Below are 16,437 nucleotides of genomic sequence, written 5' to 3' on the forward strand. Positions count from 1 at the left end.
TAAGCGTCTTTGAAAAAACAAACACTGAAAATACTAATGAAGAACTCCTTAATATGAAAACTTGTTTAGTGATTAAAAGTTCAAAGGATCACAATTTATATGACTAGAACTGCAATGAGGCAAGCAAATTCAGCTTTGAACTTGTTCTGAAAATATTAAATCCCACTAGATGAGAGTTCAAAAATACTTGTAATAACACATTGGATGCAGCAAACCCACGTTAGTCCATATAATGTTTGCCCAATTTGTCCAAATCTATGTCACTTGGATGTGACTATGGATACAAGTATACAGTGATTTTTGTGAAGTTTTTAATATGGCTAGCAATGCAAAAATGGAGTGTTCGTATGACAGAGTTCGAAAAAAAATATAATTAAGTCTCTCATTTATTCCAACCGCCTAAATCACCACTTCACTCGCCTACTTGGAGTCTCCAACTATTTTGTCTAACTACTATTATCAGTAGATCAGCCAATGTTTGTACACATGCTGAATATGTAAAAGAGACTACAAATGATAACATGTATCTTTGAATTGTAAAGAAAGAGAGACTACATAAAATTTGTCAATAAAATTTTTGCAAAAATACACATTTTTTACAGGGCAATTTTTTAATATCAACCTTGAAACAAAAACACGTTTTCTGCGGGACAAAATTTCAATATCAAACCTGCAGAAAAACACTATAACAACAAAATGATAATCAATATAAATACAATAACAACAGGAAATTTTTTTGACATAGAACTCAACATAATTAACTATTACAACAGAAAATTTCAAAATAAACATTTAAACAGAAAATACATATTAACAACATTATTTTTCTCAATCAAAATCTAAACAGAAATTACCTATTAACATAGGTTTCTTAATCACAATTTAAATAGAAAAATATATTTTGATAGCATGGGTTTCTCAATCAAAATCTAAACAATCCTAAAACTAGCCTCAATCTACATGTTAGATAAAAAATCATCATTTAACATCCAAGAAAAACTTAACTTACACAAGATACTATTGTAACGTCACCCGCCTAGGGCGGTTATGGAAGGAGGGAGACGCTACCCCCTCTCCCTCTCCCACAAATGGAAAGTGGGGAGAGGGAGGGGGGAAATGTATCCCCGAATAAAGGAAATAAGGGGGTAACACCTGCCCTTACCCATGGCTATAAAAGCCATGGGTCCCCTCTCCCTTCCCCAATCATTTTCTGTAAAGAGGGAGACAAAGGGGACACCTAAAGAGAGAGAGAGAGAGAGAGAGAGAGAGAGAGAGAGAGAGAAGAGGAGAGGCGCAACTACAAGAGTGACACCACCGTCGGCCAAGTGAGTACTGTTTTCCCTTTTCTTTGAAAAAAAATACGGAGGTCACTGGCAACTGCAAGGTTGCCAACGAATTGCAGAGTTGCAGGGACAAGGAAGACCATCCCGCTCGGCAATGGTGAAGGCAAGGGGGGTTCCCTTTGTCCTCACAATCGGCAACCGGCAGGTTGCCGATGATGAAAAAAACAGAGAGAAAATGACAGGGGCAGGGGGTGAACCCTGCGACCTACCATTCGCGATGAGGAGGCCTAAAGGAGTCTATCTCTCTGCCCTCACTGCTGGCTAATTGTCGGTGGTCGAAAGTAAAAAAAAAAAACAAAATGCAGAGCACGACGGTGCCACCATATTCAAATGGACGAAAAGGGGGGGGGGGTTCCCCTGCAGCAACCGCGGGCAACCGTAAGGTTGCCGGAGGTGACTGTACAATAGAGACAGAGTCAACCCTGGCATCAGGCAAACTCAGCCTATGCTTAATAGCAGACCAAGACCAGACTAGGTTAGCAGACGACCAAGCCCAGACAGAGTCAGTAGAAAAAAAAAGATATAAAAACACACTTGCGACAGATTGACAAACGGAGTCAGGACTGAGTATTATCGACAAATCAACTCGGTCTGAATAGACCAAGTCAGGTCTGATTTGCATTTGGTAGACTGACTCAGTCTGAACAGATCGAGTTGGGTCTGATTTGCTTTTGGCAGACAGACTCGGTCTGGATAGACTGAGCTGGACCCATAATTAGGGCCGACCGAGTCGGGTCTGCTTTCGGTGGATTGACGCTGTCTAGAACAAGTCAGGTCTGCTATTGGATGACCGACTCGATCAAAATCGAGTTGGGCTAGCGATTGGGTTAGATCATCTCGATCTATACTGAGTCAACTAGATCTTAGAAGAAAGAAAATAAATAATAAAAAATTATATATATATATATATATACAAAAGCAGATATGGACATGTACACGAAGAAAGGTGAAAATCAAGAAGGTGAAGACCTTGATTTTTTCAATACGACTCAGATCCATGTTTGGATCCAAACTCAGATTGGATCGCCTATATATAAAGTGGATCCAAAACTAATTGGATCCAGTTGGGTTCAGTCTAAATCCAAGTCTTTTTCATCGTTGATACCAGACTTGTGTCAAACCATCATTGGATCGGGCATACCGAATCCAAAGATCCAGTCAGGGATATAGTTGAAAACTTAAATGATCCTGTTGAGAAACTCTGTTTTGATGTCACATAATATGATACACTGTCTCATTTGATTTTATATGATATGATAATATGTCCTCTTGAAAAATGTTATATTATGACTGAATATGTTTTGCCATAAATCTAACGAGTATTTGATGCAAGGATATCTCACCCAATAAGGATGGAGACTTCCTGTTCAAGTACAAATATGGTGCAATCATACTCCTTGAAGAAAAAGCTTGATGAGCCATGCATTCCTAAAGTTCAAATGAAGAGATCGGCTACCTCAAGATGAAGACTTCTTTCTTCTTTAGAGTCATATGTAACAGAACCTTCAGGAACTTGCATATTGCATATTACATACTCATTCATAAACACTATATCATAAAAGTATACGATAGTTTCAAAAAGCTCCTTTTTGAAAACCAATAATTGTACCTTCTTACAACCTTTTATGAAAAAGATATTTTGTCATGTAATAATTGTACCTTACACTATATACAAGACAACATGAAAAAAAAAGGAATGTAGGAAAAAGACAAAAACATAAAATCGGCTACATGGAGAAAACAAATATAATATGTTTTTGAAAAGACTCTAGTTACCTTCTTTAAAGAAATATTTCTAATATAAGAAGAAGACAAAAACATAAATCGGCTACACAAAAGAAAAACAAATAAAATATGTTTTTGAAAGGACTCTAGTTACCTTTTTGCAAAACCATAAAATGTCGACTTACTTGAAGTCATCATTCTCTTTACAAAGCATTAAATACCTCTTGTAACAAATCCTTGTTAATATCCTTCTCAAAGAATGTCGACCTTCTTTTGGTCCTCATTCTCTCTAGAGACTTTGAAAAACACAACATAAAGAAAACACTTGACATGACTATGTACAAATAAATATCTCAAAGCACTCATTGTACTTACACTCATTTAAAGCAAAGAAGTACTAATGTATCTCAAATCATTAATTAGAATAAAGACAAAACTACAACCCAACGTTCAATGTACTATTGTAAGAAATAGACTTTTTACATAAAATATGCATTACCTAAAATATTACAACGACTAGTGTACCCTCTATTTTACTTTTATGGAAAAAGGCATTCTCGAATTTCTCTAAAAGATATTTTTGAAATGAGATAACATTTCACATTTCAAAAAGTTACAATTCCAAAATGTAACGACTACTTTTTAAAAGCTATATAAACACACTCAAATAAACTATTTAAACAATGGAATGGAATAGACGTGTGAGCTTACAACGAGAAAAATTCCTATTTGATATTTGAAAAAAGAGCATTGAAAAAGAAAGAGAAAAAGAAAAGAAAGAAAAGAGAAAAAGTCAAGTCCAGCTCTGTGACAAAGAGCATCCTCTGAGTGACAAACAGAACATTCTGAGAATCCTTCATTCGTGCATTCATATCATTCTGAAGGTTCTATAGGAAGTATTATAACTCTGTTATTCATTGTATTCATTCTTTGTTGAAAGAAGTAGACCTTTGTGAAAGAGGGTGTTGCCCTTCTCTGTTGAGAGAAGAAGACGAGAGAAGAAGACCTCTGTGAAAGAGGGTGTTGTCCTTCTCTGTTGAGAGAAGAAGACCTCTGTGGAAGAGGGTGTGCCCCTTCTCTGTTGAGAGAAGAAGACCTCTGAGGAAGAGGGTGTTGTACTATTTATCCAGTGACTCGGATGTTATAGTGGAAAGCTCAAGTGGTTTGCTTGGGGACTGGATGTAGGTCTGGATACTGACCGAACCAGTATAAATTCTGTGTTTTATGTGTTGTGCCTTATTGCCTGATTATTTTATTTCATCGATCTTTATCGTATTTCACTATTCACCCCACCTCTAGTGGAATTTCATTTGGTATCAGAGCAGGTTTGCTGGTTTCGACGTAACAAGTCTTCCAGCACAAATGACATCTACCTCCTATGCTCGTGATATTAAAGGTCAACACGCATCTCGTCCACCCTTCTTCAATGGCTCCAACTATGGATACTGGAAGTGCAGAATGACTATATTTCTCAAATCCATTGATTTTGCCGTATGGAAAATTGTTGAGCATCCATACACATCTTCATCCACAGACTATAGCTTATGGTCTGATGAAGAAAAGAAAATGGCAAACCTAAATGCAAAGGCTATGAATGACTTATATTGTGCCATTGATCAAAACGAATTCAATAGAATATCTATATGTGAATCTGCATATGATATTTGGCATTCTTTGAAAGTTATTCATGAAGGAACCAACAAAGTGAAAGAAGTCAAAATTTCATCTCTTGTTAGAAAATATGAGTTGTTCGAAATGAACAAAGATGAACCCATCACAGAGATGTTTACCAGATTTACCAACATCACCAACGATCTGAAATCTCTAGGTGTAACATATTTTCAGACTGAAAAGGTGAAGAAAATCTTGAGATCTCTCACAACTGATTGGGAGAAAAAGACTACAGCTATTGAAGAAGCTCAAGATTTATCTAAGCTTACTTTGAACGACTTAATAGGCAATCTTATGGCCTATGAAGTCCACATGAAAGAAAGAAGGGAAGAAGAGCAACCAGTAAAGAGAACTCTAGCTTTCCCAGCCCTATCTGAGAATGAAGACTCAGATAAAGAATCAGAAATTGCGCTACTCACCAGAAAATTTCAGCGCTTCATGAGAAGGAACCGGCTTCCAAACAGGCACAAGGAAAGAAAAGATCCTAAAGAAGATCCCATGTGCTTTCAGTGTAATAAGTCAGGCCACTTAAGACGTGACTGTCCCCTTCTCAAAAGAAAGTCCAAGACAGAGGAACCAAAGAAGAGGTTCTTCAAGAAAAAGGCTCTGCATGCTCAATGGGATGATTCAGAACCATCCACTAGTGAAGAGTCAAGTGATGATGAAGCCGAAACTGCAAATATGTGCTTCATGGCAAACCAAAGTTCGGTAAGTGAAATCTCTGATTTTTCCTTTGAAGAACTTCTAGATGCTTTTCAAGAACTATTTGAAGAATCTAGAAAATTGAGTTTCAAAAATAAAGATTTAAAATCTGAAAATCTAAAGCTTTCCCAAGAAAATAAAAAACTCAGCAGTAAAAATTTTGAGTTGAAAAAGGAAAATCTTATGCTTATGTCTGAAATTTCTTCTACTAGCTCCAAAACTAAAAATCTGTAAGTAGAAATTTCAGAGCTAAAAAGTAAAATTGAGAACCTCATGAAAACGGTTTTCAAGTTTACTAAAGGTAAAGAGAACTTGGATAAACTCTTATCCTCTCAGAAAGTCTCTTTTTACAAGAATGGTATTGGCTACTCTCATTTCAAAAAGCCATCTTGTATGAATCAAAAGACCACGTTTGTGAAAAGTTCATCTGAACCTAATAAGGAGTATTATAATGATAATCTTTTTAACTCCTCTAAAGATATAGACAAACCCAAATCCAAATGGATATGGGTTTCAAAGTCTAACAAAAAAGGACCCGATTGGGTACCAAAAAAGAGATTTACTTAATGTTTTGCAGGCTCCAAAGAAGAAGAACAGATGGATACTAGATAGTGGATGTTCAAAGCACATGACAGGACATCCAGACCTTTTTGTTGTTCTTCATCATAAAGAAGGAGGAACCGTCACCTTTGGAGATAACAACAAAGGTTTGATAATTGGTATTGGTAATATTGGTAACATAGATAAACCTCTTATCAAAGACGTTCTCCTTGTTAAAGGCTTAAAACATAACCTACTAAGTATCAGTCAAATGTGTGACACAGGTTATAATGTTAGCTTTAATCATGATGCATGCCTCATAGCAGACACCAATGAAAACATCATCTTAAAAGGTATAAGAAAGAATAATATATATGAACTATACCTAGAAAACATCACAGAACATTGTCTTATAGCTAATAATGACTCTCAACATTTATGGCACTTGAGAATGGGTCATGTAAATTCTAAGTACATGTCTAAATTAGCTAAAAATAAGTTAGTACGTGGGTTACCCAAAATTTCTTTTAAAAAAGATTTCTTTTGTGATGCATGTCAATTAGGAAAATTATCAAAATCATCTTTCAAATCAAAAAATATCATTTCAAGTAAAAGACCTTTAGAGCTTCTCCACCTGGATCTTTTTGGTCCCTCTAGAGTAGCTAGTCATAATCACAATAAATACGTTTTTGTTATTGTAGATGACTACTCAAGATTTACTTGGGTAATATTTTTGAAAAACAAAAGTGACACGTTTTGTCAATTTGAAATCTTATGTAAAAAATTACAAAACGAAAAATCTTGTTCTATTGTTAAAATCCGTAGTGACCATGGAGGAGAATTTGAAAATGAACTTTTTGAAAATTTTTGTAACTTGCATGGTATTTCTCATAACTTTGCCTTTCCTAGAGCTGCACCTCAAAATGGTGTAGTAGAAAGAAAGAATAGAACCCTTCAGGAATCTGCCAGGACTATGCTCCAACACAATAATCTTGCTAAATCATTTTGGGCAGAAGCTGTTAATACTGCATGCTACATAACAAATAGAGTTCTCATTAGACCCTTATTAAATAAAACTCCCTATGAACTATTCTATGACAGAACTCAAAGAATAGACTATTTCAAAGTCTTTGGATGTAAATGCTTTATCCTAAACACAAAAGATAGCCTGGATAAGTTTGATGCTTAATCTGTTGAAGGCATATTCTTAGGATATTCGAGTCATAGTAAAGCATACAGAGTTTTCAATAAGAGTCATAATACTATTGAAGAATCTATGCATGTTAGTTTTTGTGAATCTATTGATCAATCTGTTCATGAGCAAACTAATGATGATGGTGTTGAAAGTACAGATTTATTTTTAGATAACACAGCTAAGTCTAATGAAGATGATCATCAAAGAACATTTGTCGATATCAAAGATCATCCTCAAAAGCAGATTTTGGGAGAACTGACAAAAGGGGTTCAGACTAGAGCTCAGTTAGAATGAATTGCAAATATGGCATTCATTTCTCAACTTGAACCAAAGAAGATTGATGAAGCCATCATTGATGAGTTTTGGATGCTAGCCATGACTGAAGAACTGGATCAATTCCAAAGAAATGAAGTTTGGGATCTTGTACCTCGACCAAAGGATCATCCAATCATTGGGACAAGATGGATCTTCAGAAACAAGCTAGACGAAACAGGTAATGTTATAAGAAACAAGGCCAGACTAGTAGCTCAAGGATACAACCAGGAGGAAGGTATTGATTTTGATGAAACATTTGCTCCTGTTGCTAGACTTGAATCTATTAGAATGTTTCTAGCATATGCAAGCTATATGGATTTCAAATTATATCAAATGGATGTTAAAAGTGCTTTCTTAAATGATTTTATAAATGAAGAAGTGTATGTAAAACAACCTCCAGGATTTGAAAATGAACAATACCCAGATCATGTTTTCAAACTCAAACGTGCTTTGTATGGTTTAAAACAAGCACCTCGTGCTTGGTATGATAGACTTAAAACCTTTCTTTTAAAAAGTGGTTTTTCTGTTGGCAAAGCAGATTCTACATTATTTGTTAAAGTAGTGAATAATCATACCCTAATTGTTCAAATATATGTCGACGACATCATCTTTGGATCTTCTAACAGCACTCTTTGTGAAGAATTTTCTAAGTCCATGCAGAAAGAATTTGAAATGAGTATGATGAGAGAACTCACCTACTTTTTTGGACTGCATATTAAGCAAACCAAGGATGGAGTTTTCATCAATCAATCTAAGTATGCTCGTGAACTTCTGAAGAGGTTCAACATGAACTCAACTGCTTCAAAATCCACTCCTATGAGCACTACTACTGTTTTGGACAAAGATGAAGATGATAAGTCTGTTGATACAAAGGTATACCGAGGTATGATAGGATCACTTCTTTATTTAACTGCTAGTCGTCCAGATATTATGTTCAGTGTTTGCTTGTGTGCTAGATTTCAGTCAAATCCAAAAGAATCACATCTTAAAGCTGTAAAAAGAATAATGAGATATTTAAAAAACACAGTTGATTTTGGATTATTCTATTCAAAATCCTCTACATTTGATCTAATCTCATACAGCGATGCTGACTTTGCTGGAAGTAAATCTGACAAAAAAAGCACAAGTGGAACATGTCATATGCTAGGGCACTCACTAGTATCATGGTTCAGTAAGAAACAAAACTGTGTATCCTTATCAACTACTGAAGCCGAATACATTGCTGCTAGCCTAGCCTGTACACAAGTCATCTGGATGAAACAAACTTTAAAAGATTTTGGTTTAAATTTTGAAAATACAACTATTTTCTGTGATAATACGAGTTCTATAAACTTATCTAAGAATCCTATTTTACACTCACGAACTAAACACATTCAAATAAGACACCACTTCTTAAGAGAACAAGTCTTAAACAACATAATTAAACTAGAATTCATACCCACTAATCAACAGTTAGCAGACATATTCACTAAACCATTAAAACATGAAGACTTCACACGAATTAGAAGAGAACTAGGAATATGCAAACTAAGTGACTTATAAATTAATCACACTTATTATAATACTTCTTATAAGTTTTGTTAAAATCTTATTTTAAATAGCTTTCCTTCTTATCAATTTTTGTTAGTCAAACTAAGTTTCCATATTCACGTGCACTTTATATTCTTATAAGACACATTCTTTATGTCTTTCAACTTGTCATGTTTCAAGTACACATCCATTATGACTCCTTATCCTATCTCCTTTCTCTCATATCCATAAAAACTAATTATATTAAAAGCTATCATAACAATGTTCACATCACTCATCTCATAACTCCTTTATTATTTTTGTCCTTTTGTGAAAACTTTTCTTACGATAAATTGTTTCACCTTTCTACTTAGTTTATGAGAACTCATACTTTTCATTAGTTAAAATCGAATGACTATTTTTTTGGTTCTTTTACCTTTTTCTAAAAAATCTAGTTGCTATATTCTCACGTAAATTTTTTTTACTATATCATTTGATATATCATAGATTACGTACACTCTATTATATCTCACGTAAAACTTTACTATATCATCTGTTATATCATAGCCTGACGAACTATCTATTATCATCTCTTCATGCTTTACATCTTTTACAAAAAGTATCATAAAAACACTTGTACTTCATATTTTTTATTCTCATTAGTACCTTTAGTACTTTCTCTCTCTCTCATACGAATTGAGCCTCCATTCTTGTCAATTCTTGTTTGTGACTCCTTCACTAGTTTAAAACTTAACTTTATTCTCCAATAACTATGAACTTCCTCAAGTCGAGTTTCTTTAAGAATATGTTTATCAAATAAACAATAATTCATATCAATCATAACTTTATGTCTTTCATCAATCATGTTTTTTTTTACTTCTTTATCGTACACAAAATCTATATATGTCATCTCACTTCTCTCTATGACAACTCACACTCCTTCCACGCATATCCACAAAAATGATTATCATATAAGCAATTATTACTCTTCACTCATAAATATTTCTCTGTCTCCTCATTTCATCTCTCGAATACATTTTTTTATATTTTAGATTTTTGAATCCGACTCCTCCATGTCTATTCTTATTTTTTAATCTATCATTTATCAATTCTTATATACTTTTGACTCTTTCTCCTTTTTGTCTCATCATCTCTCTTACCACTAGTCAAAGTCAAAGTGTGTCCTTCTCATATCTACGTATACTCATAAAAATTACAAATATGAAAACACATTAATCATGAAACATTTTTTAAGGCATTCTTTTCTTTAAAAATGTCATATCTTTCAAAGTACACATCACATGATCACCCTATGACCTATTTCCATAAAAAAAAATATTTCTATATTAAATAAGCAATCATGTCATTTCTTTCCATCCGTGACCATGCCTCTCTTACATTGTATATCTCACTAAAAATCGAGAATCATTAAAGTCTTGTATCCAAGCAAAACTTTATTTATTCTAATTCTACTCTATGTCATATCTAAATCAAGTAAATGTTGTCCTTTATAACCTTTCTCTCTTCTCTACATATCCGTATCATCTTTTTATATCTTTCACTCTCCTTTCACGCTTATCCATATATATAAATGAAAACTATTATTGCCTCTCACTCATACCCCCATGGGTTGTCCTATTCTAAACTCTCCATTCACGAATTTAGAATACCTCCAAATAAAGTAAAAAGTTGCTTGTTTTATTAGGCCATTACTTTAAAAAATCATTCACTCTTTTTACTTCAACATGACACCCCATACTCTATTAATGGCTTCTCTCACTAGTCGATAAACTCACCCATAGTAAAATCTATATATATACTATATATTTCAATACTATGTCCTTCTCAACCTAATATAATACACTATCCTCAAACATTGATTTGATTTGTCATTCACAAGTCTCTTAACTTACTCCTCACGGATTTCCTTATTTGACTAAAATCTAAAAATCACTCACTTCCAATGTCATTCAAAACCTATCAAAATTATTTTCATTTCCTCTATTTAATGGATTGGTTCATCACACACCAATTCCACTCGTATTTATCTATCATCCTTCAAATTATTACCCACTTCAAACTCACCCTTCTTAGTCCTCATTTTTCCTTACAAACTCTTGCAATGGCCTCTTCCTCCTCTAATAATGTGATTACCGCAACAGATCTAAGGTATCCAGACTTGTTTCACAATTACAACTTACTATGCTCTCGCCCCATTCATGAAGGTAAATTGGTTAACTTTGACGACTTCATGCTCTTTGACTTAGACACCTATCTCCCTGAACTCAAACCTCTACTAGGATCTTCATCCCCAGCTGCCTATTATCCCGAACTAGTTCGATTGTTTTATACCAACTTCTCTACTGATCATGAACAAACCACAATCACCAGCAAAGTCCGAGGAAAGCTGATGATTTTCGATGCTTCCGACCTAGGTAGAATTCTAAACCTACCTTCCACCGGTACCGACCTTAACACCATAGTACCAATCGAACGATCGGTACTTCGAAAAATACTTCTCTGCACCAACTGCTACCAACTTCCATGGCACATGAGGAATCTCCAACCTCATGCTCAACTACTTGCCCAGATTCTTCTCCACAACATCTATCCCAAGCTTCCCTGCCAGGAATTAGTTCCTTGAAAAATCTCTTTTCTTATCTACGCAATTTTTTCTTCTCTTCCGATAAACTGGTCATCCATTCTTTTCGCTCTTTTTATTCGTTATAAAAAATTCGAGCCTCTTCTTTTTGGGTGTTTCATAACTCTCATTCTCAAATACTTCAAAGTACCACTTCACAACGAAGTCATCCTCCGTCCATCTTAGGTCCTCGATGATACCACCTTCAATCTAAGGTCCCTGCACATGCCCGGCTCTAATAAAGCAGAACCAACATCCTCCTTCAATTACTTTTCTGCTATGATGGATATCGAGCACTCTCAGGATCGTATCCTTCGTAATCAAGCCCTGTTGCAGCAGACTCGCAAGCGGAATCGTGCCGACCGAACACATTCACCTCCTCCACCTTCGAGATAAACTCATTTATTTTGGTCTGTAATAACTTTTAATTACTTTTAGACTGTAATATTTGGTCTGTAATAACTCTCTTACTCTGATCCCTTCCTTTTTGTCCATGACAAAGGGGGAGAAAACCTGTCTCCATTATTGGAAAAATACTCTCTTTAAAACCTTTTTTTTTAAATATTTTATCATATTATTATTTCTATGCATAATGTCTTTTTGACAGGGGGAGCATATTTTGTCATCATCAAAAAGGGGGAGAATGTTGAGAAACTCTGTTTTGATGTCACATAATATGATACACTGTCTCATTTGATTTTATATGATATGATAATATGTCCTCTTGAAAAATGTTATATTATGACTGAATATGTTTTGCCATAAATCTAACGAGTATTTGATGCAAGGATATCTCACCCAATAAGGATGGAGACTTCCTGTTCAAGTACAAATATGGTGCAATCATACTCCTTGAAGAAAAAGCTTGATGAGCCATGCATTCCTAAAGTTCAAATGAAGAGATCGGCTACCTCAAGATGAAGACTTCTTTCTTCTTTAGAGTCATATGTAACAGAACCTTCAGGAACTTGCATATTGCATATTACATACTCATTCATAAACACTATATCATAAAAGTATACGATAGTTTCAAAAAGCTCCTTTTTGAAAACCAATAATTGTACCTTCTTACAACCTTTTATGAAAAAGATATTTTGTCATGTAATAATTGTACCTTACACTATATACAAGACAACATGAAAAAAAAAGGAATGTAGGAAAAAGACAAAAACATAAAATCGGCTACATGGAGAAAACAAATATAATATGTTTTTGAAAAGACTCTAGTTACCTTTTTTAAAGAAATATTTCTAATATGAGAAGAAGACAAAAACATAAATCGGCTACACAAAAGAAAAACAAATAAAATATGTTTTTGAAAGGACTCTAGTTACCTTTTTGCAAAACCATAAAATGTCGACTTACTTGAAGTCATCATTCTCTTTACAAAGCATTAAATACCTCTTGTAACAAATCCTTGTTAATATCCTTCTCAAAGAATGTCGACCTTCTTTTGGTCCTCATTCTCTCTGGAGACTTTGAAAAACACAACATAAAGAAAACACTTGACATGACTATGTACAAATAAATATCTCAAAGCACTCATTGTACTTACACTCATTTAAAGCAAAGAAGTACTAATGTATCTCAAATCATTAATTAGAATAAAGACAAAACTACAACCCAACGTTCAATGTACTATTGTAAGAAATAGACTTTTTACATAAAATATGCATTACCTAAAATATTACAACGACTAGTGTACCCTCTATTTTACTTTTATGGAAAAAGGCATTCTCGAATTTCTCTAAAAGATATTTTTGAAATGAGATAACATTTCACATTTCAAAAAGTTACAATTCCAAAATGTAACGACTACTTTTTAAAAGCTATATAAACACACTCAAATAAACTATTTAAACAATGGAATGGAATAGACGTGTGAGCTTACAACGAGAAAAATTCCTATTTGATATTTGAAAAGAGAGCATTGAAAAAGAAAGAGAAAAAGAAAAGAAAGAAAAGAGAAAAAGTCAAGTCCAGCTCTGTGACAAAGAGCATCCTCTGAGTGACAAACAGAACATTCTGAGAATCCTTCATTCGTGCATTCATATCATTCTGAAGGTTCTATAGGAAGTATTGTAACTCTGTTATTCACTGTATTCCTTCTTTGTTGAAAGAAGTAGACCTCTGTGAAAGAGGGTGTTGCCCTTCTTTGTTGAGAGAAGAAAACCTCTGTGAAAGAGGGTGTTGTCCTTCTCTGTTGAGAGAAGAAGACCTCTGTGAAAGAGGGTGTTGCCCTTCTCTGTTGAGAGAAGAAAACCTCTGTGAAAGAGGGTGTTGTCTTTCTCTGTTGAGAGAAGAAGACCTCTGTGGAAGAGGGTGTGCCCGTTCTCTGTTGAGAGAAGAAGACCTCTGAGGAAGAGGGTGTTGTACTATTTATCCGGTGACTCGGATGTTATAGTGGAAAGCTCAAGTGGTTTGCTTGGGGACTGGATGTAGGTCTGGATACTGACCGAACCCGTATAAATTCTGTGTTTTATGTGTTGTGCTTTATTTCCTGATTATTTTATTTTATCGATCTTTATCGTATTTCACTATTCACCCCCCTCTAGTGGAATTTCAGATCCGCTTTGGAATAAGAGTGGGTCTGGAATTCAGTCAAAAAATCCAATCAAACTAAATGTGAACTGTAATGAATGTGAATTAAGTATTGTGTAAAGACAAAATGAACCAAAAAATTTTATATGAACCCAGGGATGGTCGAAGAGTAAAAATATTATTTTACCCTCGATACGCTAAATTAGTAAATGGGGCATAACTTTTCACCCGAATATCGGATTCAAGTGATTTTTGGATTCTTAGATTCTTCTCTTCGAGTAGGATCCATTTGCAGAAGATATGATGACAAATTCTGAAAGAATGAAGTCAAAGTTTTAGCATTAAAGCCTAGGGGTATTTTTATATTTTTTATAAAGATAAGACTTTAAATGGTGATACAAGATATTCATCAATTTCAGATCAAAACTTGAAAAAAGATTAAGGTTGTTCCTTAGACTTGAAAAGTTAAGCATTCCAAGTAAGTGAACATTTACAAATTTCTTCTTAGTTAAATAAAATACGTGCTAGTTAGTTTAGACATCATTCATTGTGATTCCATGTATTAAGTATGCTAGTTTTATCTTATTTTGAATAGAACAATTATTTAGCATGCTTAGAAATGGATAACCTTGATGTTCAGTATAATGCTTAAATATGATAATATATGTTATATGTTTCTTGATTTATGACATGATTTAAATTATGAATGTATCTTGTATGGAGAAAATCATGACATTACTATATGTAAAAGATTGATGAATGATTTTGATAAATGAGTCTAGAGTACTAAAGTCCTGAGAATGTCACACTTATGCCTTGGGAGAGGCATTGTAAGTGTCATTAGTTAATGAGTTGACTATGTGGTAGGTTGTTATTCTTAAATATATAACATGTGAATACAAGTTAAAAGTAGTTAGTGAACATATATTGAGGATTGTATAATGCACTAACTTTAAAAAATGAAAGTTGAAAGAATAATGTACATAAGGTAATAATACAGAGCATAATCAGAAACTCTACTAGGTGAGGCATGGTATAGGGCATTGTTGAGGTGTGTATCTCGTTCGTACCTTGAGAATTACTGAAAAAAATTTAGGTGGCCCTTAGGGGTTAAAACATTGCCTACTAGGCACATGTAGGATGTAGCATGAACTACAAAACCTTGGGGGCATGTATAACTCCTCAACACCTTGGAGGCAGGTATAACTTCTTGCGTACTTTGGGGGCAGGTATAACCATCTGAGCTCTTTGGCTAGCTACTGATGAGCACTTTGTGGCTCATGGCTTGCAACCAGCAAGCTGTTGCAATACTTGTGTCTATAGTCTGGGCCAATTTAGACTATGTTGTGTGTGATTTATATATCTGGCTAACGCCGTAAATAATTTATGACAAAAAATATTTTGTCGGTAATTCGTCGCTAATTAGCGATGGATTAGTGATGAAATTTATTTCGTCTCAATATCTGTCGTAACTTAGCGACGAATCAGTGGCATAACTTTTCTGTCGTTACGCCGTCACCAAGTAGTGACGACCTAGCGACAAAATTTGTCCATCGCAAATCTGTCGCTAATTTCCATGTAAATCCCTAATTTAAACCCCTTTCTTTCTCTTTTCTATTTCATCTCTGTCGCCCGTCATGTTTCGTCTCCTCCGCCTATCCCCCCCCCCCGGGGCCGCTGCCCCCTCGACTGTCGCCCTTCGTGTAACGCCCGTCGACCTCCCCCTTCGGCTCAGATAACCCCTTGACTCCCCTGACTCTTTCCTCTTTTCATTGGCCATTTTCTTTTTTGTCAGGAAGGGGCCGAGCCTCCTTGTCTCCCTGTCTTACGGGATGCGAGGGAGGGGCTCAGCCCCCTCCCTATGCTTTTTTTGTCAGGGAGAGGCCGAGCCCCCTCTATGTCTTACGATATGCGTGGGAGGGTCTCGGCTCCCCCCCCGGGGCCGCTGCCCCCTCGACTGTCGCCCTTCGTGTAACGCCCGTCGACCTCCCCCTTCGGCTCAGATAACCCCCGACTCCCCTGACTCTTTCCTCTTTTCATCGACCATTTTCTTTTTTGTCAGGAAGGGGCCGAGCTTCCTTGTCTCCCTGTCTTACGGGATGCGAGGGAGGGGCTCGGCCCCCTCCCTATGCTTTTTTTGTCAGGGAGGGGCCGAGCCCCCTCCATGTCTTACGATATGCGTGGGAGGGTCTCGGCTCCCCCCCCCCTTTTTTCCTAGGGAGGGGCCGAGCCCCCTCATTTTTTTTCGCCAGGGG

The sequence above is a fragment of the Nuphar pumila genome, chromosome 12 (assembly GCF_984573655.1).
Source record: "Nuphar pumila chromosome 12, dmNupPumi1.hap1.1, whole genome shotgun sequence".
Classification (NCBI taxonomy): domain Eukaryota; kingdom Viridiplantae; phylum Streptophyta; class Magnoliopsida; order Nymphaeales; family Nymphaeaceae; genus Nuphar; species Nuphar pumila.